This window comes from Onychomys torridus, chromosome 3, assembly GCF_903995425.1.
Source record: "Onychomys torridus chromosome 3, mOncTor1.1, whole genome shotgun sequence".
Classification (NCBI taxonomy): Eukaryota; Metazoa; Chordata; class Mammalia; order Rodentia; family Cricetidae; genus Onychomys; species Onychomys torridus.
Window position 1 is genome coordinate 61,379,182 of NC_050445.1, and position 4,868 is coordinate 61,384,049.

The window sequence follows — 4,868 nt, forward strand, 5'->3', positions numbered from 1 at the left end:
AACAATATATTTATATCACCTCTTCCATGGCTGTGGGAATGTCATGGAAGAGAGGGTAGTAAGAATTTGGGAGAATGCAGTCTTCTGGGTATGACACAGTCATTACATCAATGGACTCAGAATGGCTTATCTGTTGGGTGATACTTTGTGTTCTGACAAATAAAGCTTGCCTGGAAATCAGAGGGCAGAGCTAGCCCCTAGTTAACCATAGCACCTGGGTGGTGGTGGCTCACACCTTTAATCTCAGTACTTGGGAGGCAGAAACAGGAAGTGGGAGGGAGGAGACAGAATCTTGGCCCTTTTGGTTGGAGGAACCAGAGAGGTAAGAAGTCACTGGTGCTGCTCCTCTGTTTCTCTGATCTTTTAGGTTATTACTCCTATATCTGATTCCTGTTTGTTTTTTTTTTTTAATTTTTTAAAGTTTTATTTATTTATTATGTACACAGAAGAGGGTGTCAGATCTCATTACAGATGGTTGTGAGCCACCATGTGGGTGCTGGGAATTGAACTCAGGACCTCTGGAAGAACAGTCAGTGCTCTTAACCTCTGAGCCATCGCTCCAGCCCCCCTATTTTTTTATTGATAAGATTAACTAGACTTACACTTTAGTCATCTGCAGTGGAACAACACAAGACTGGTAGAATCAATGATTAGTCATGAATGGGGAGGAACCAAAGGGGCTCTACCCCTCCCTGGTGAACTCTTGCTACCAATGGATTCTGGGAGAGGGGTAGTCATTGACATTTGATGTGTGTTCACTGTTGAGTCCACCAAGCTCCAGTGGATAGTTCCAAGTCCATGGCCACACAGAAGGACTTGTTTAAATTTAGTGGGTCACAAAACAATAAAGACATGAATGTGAAGAAGGGGTTTGTATTGAGGAAGAGGAATTGACAAGGGTGGGAGAAAGCTAAAGGGTGGAGGATAAGAGTAACCATGAATGAAATTATTGAAGAATGAATTTAATTAATGAAAAGGTCCTTCTCTGCTGCTTTATTTTGCATGTCCCTTCTCTTGGAGTTTTCATGGCTTTTCAATAGAGCCTAACTCCTGGCACTCCCCTTCCCACAATGGGTAGGGTTTGAATATTTATTATTTTGCTCCATTTTTTCATACACTGCATAAAATATAAGTGGGGAACAATTTCTTCATTCCAGAAGGACAGTGCTCTGGCAATAGTGTTCATCAGGTTCTCACAGGAGGGTAGCCAGTCCTCAGTAAGGTCTGTGTACCTGCGATCCTTATGAATGTTGCTATAAAAGGGATCATCAGGCTCCATTGGAGGCAGCGGGTGGGGGAACCATCTTAAGATCTTTAACATTGCCTCACTATGCTTAGCAGCAGTTTCTGCTTTATTGAGACTAGTCAGACCCCCATAGTGTTGCTCATTGAGGCACCAGGTCCTGACTACTGGCAGCCACATTTGGTCAATGGCATCCAGGACTGTCCAGAGGGTCAGGATTGCTCTCTTCTGCACAGAGGTGAAGCAGATGTCAAATTCATAGCCAGCATCTCCCAACACCTTTGCCTCACTGTGCCTCACCTCCCTGTGGCCTGCTGGGCTCAGGTTGGAGTCATACCAGCCTTTGAAGTGGTTCTCTAGGTTTCAGGTTCTCTTGCTGTGCTGGATCAGCATTAGATTGTAGGTGGCCATGGCAACAGGGGGGGGGGGGGATGCAGCAGGGCAAGGATATCTTTAGTGTCATGAAGACATAATCCACAAGACAATAAGCAAAAAATAAGTAAGGATATGAGATAGTGAATAGATATTATTGTTGTTACCATTTTACACAAGAAGAAACACACAGGCATACTTCTCATTGGTCACATATGTATATATTTTTCACACACACATATATGTATATGTACACACACACACACACACACACACACACACACACACACACACACACATATGTGTGTGTGTTTGGTTTTTTTGAGACATGGTTTCTCTGTGTAGCCCTGGCTGTCCTGGAACTCACTCTATAGAGCAGACTGGCCTTGAGCTCACAGAGATCCACTTGCCTCTGCCTCCCAAGTGATAGGATTAAAGGTGTGTACCACCACCTCCCAGCAGTCATATAGATATTTGGTAAGAAGATTTGTACCAGCTTTCTAAATACAAAACTTTGACTCTTATATGAAATTGTCCTGAGCATCAGTTAGTGAGTAAGGTGTGCCTGGGAACCTGAACCCAGCACACAGCACAATACAAAGAGTAGAGGAACAATGACAATTACAATAGAAACCATGAACGATAGAAAATGGGCTGCAAGAAATCAGGGGGTATTTAAGAAGTCATTTATTAATATGCTCTCAGCAAGTAATATTTTACTATGGCAGGACTCTGTAATCCAAGAATAATACAAAAGAAGTTACATACAATAATACAAAAGAAGTAACCACTGAGCTCCTGAGCCTCCCAGGGAGGCTAGTAGAATTTATCTGTCTCTTGCATGGAGGTACTCACGGTTAACTAAGAGTCACCTCTTTTTGAAAACACACACACACACACACACACACAGACACACACACACACACACACACACACACACACACACACAGAGAGAGAGAGAGAGAGAGAGAGAGAGAGAGAGAGAGAGAGAGAGAGAGAGATTGATTTTGAGAGTTCTGGCTGGCCATAATCATTTTTTAACTCAGTAATCACTTGTGCCAATAGGCCCACGTTCAAGATACTGTTATGAATGCAAAGGTGATTGGAATTGGGCTTACATATAGCAGACCATATATAAATCAGAGATTTGGTAATTTTGTTTATAGTTTACCACTGACATCATTCTGTGAATTGATTTCTTTGGTTACAAGTTCCCTTCTCCTTCCATTCCCATCTATCTTACTTCCCAACTTTTAATAAAAGAAATTTTCAGCTACTGATAAAGGAGAAACATTTAGAATTGCCTCTGGATTTACTTGATCTTGGGGGCTTACCCATGAACTGCTATGCCAGTTACAAGGTATCTGTTACAGGGAAGGTTTCTGCTTCAAGTACAGAAGGTAACCTAATTTTATGTAGGTTTCCTTTCTCCATCATAGGGAATGTAGTTGATGGTTCTCATATTACTTCTAAATATTATCAAAGGCTATTTGTAATGTGGTATAGCAATATTCAGTACCCCAACAATAGAGAATACATACCTTCACAGAAATTAGGGTTGGTGGGGTGGGTTCCTTAGGGAAGGCAGAGGAAGCTAAATACAGAAGAAAGGAGATTAAAATAACAATAAGGATGTCTAAAAAAGCCACAAGAAATCATAATATTAACTATTTACCAAACACTAAACCCCAAACCATAACAAACCAAATCAAACCAAAACCAAAAATCTCCTCAAGCCTATATATAATACATGTAACTCTGAGTATACACACACACACACACACACACACACACACACATATATATACACATATACATATACATATATTTCAATATACTGTTTGTATCTGGGCTGATGGTGCTTCCTCCAAGAGTCAAAGACCTCTTAACAAAAATCCCAATACAAGATGTGAGAAGCATTCTTCTGAGTTGTTGGCTAGGGATATATAAGAGACTTCTAAAGCATACAGCCTATTGCTGTTGCCTTTAGTTACCTTCCTACCCCCACCCCACCCAGAGATGGAAAGTAAAGTCCCTATAGCTGAAGACACCAAGCACTTCAGAAACAAGTTCTTAGAGACCCCTAAGCTGGAACTGACCTTAACATGCCCTTCCTGAGGACTAGTTTTCATGGTATCAGAGGATGCCATGTAAGCTTCCAAAAGCAGGAAGCAAATAACAGTTCTATCTAGGTATGATGCCTTTGAACTACATCAATGGCCAGCATGGCACGATAACCCTAAGGGTACAGTAATGGCAAGCATATATGTTGGTAGTAGCCAACAGCTTTCTAATTGGACTTAAGACTCACTCAACAAGAAGGATACTATGATTGGTACTGGAGACCTAGCTAACTACTCAGTGCTGGTGAAATCATGGTTATTGGAGGAGAATCTACAACCACTAATTTACTAAACCATCACAATCCCTAACAATTGTCTTAGTTAATGTTCTATTGTTATGAAGAGACACCATAACCACTGCATAAAGGAAAGCATTTAATTGGAGTTTGCTTACAGGTTCAGAGGTTTAGTCCATTGATAAATACGGCAGGAATCATGGTGACAAGTAGGCAGACATGGTGCTAGAGAGGTAGATGAGAGTTCTACATTTAGATTGGCAGATATCAGGAATAGAGAAAGAAAGAGAGATCGGTCCTGGTTTGAACACTGGAAACCCCGAAGTCCACTTCTAGTGACACACACTTCCTCCAACAAGACCATACCTACTCCAACAAGGCCACACCTCTTAATAGTGCCACTCCCTGGTGACCAAGCATTAACATCTATGAGCTTATGGAACTCATTTTTATTCAAACCACCACAACAATTTACAAATATTTATCCTTATACCCACAGGTAAGTCTTGATGCCTCATCAAGGAAACTTCTGTTGGCAACAGATGGAGACCACTACAGAAAACCATCCATCAAATTGAAGAGGAGTGGAGCCCAGTCCCAGTGGATACACATACAAAGCACTGCTATGCCTAAGGTTCAGGAAACATGGCACAAGAGAGGACAGAAAGATTGTGAGAACCAGGGGATCAGGGAGTTTGTTGTGAGATTGTGTCTCCTAGCAACATCAGAAGCTGCACCCATAAGGTCTCACTATCATGACTGAACAAAGGTGATTTGAACAAGGACAACTCAAACTAACATGTCAAACTGGTTGGGGAAAAGCCCATGAGGCCTCAACCCTACACAAAGAATTGTAATAACTGAGTAAAGCTGGGAATGGGAGAGGTGGCCTTC

The 4,868-nt window shown here is 41.6% G+C and overlaps 1 pseudogene; it reads right to left on the bottom strand.

Annotated features, from left to right (window-relative positions):
* Positions 1 to 605: 605 nt before the first annotated feature.
* LOC118580044 lies at positions 606 to 1,654 on the bottom strand (annotated as a pseudogene).
* Between the last annotated feature and the right edge of the window lie 3,214 nt (positions 1,655 to 4,868).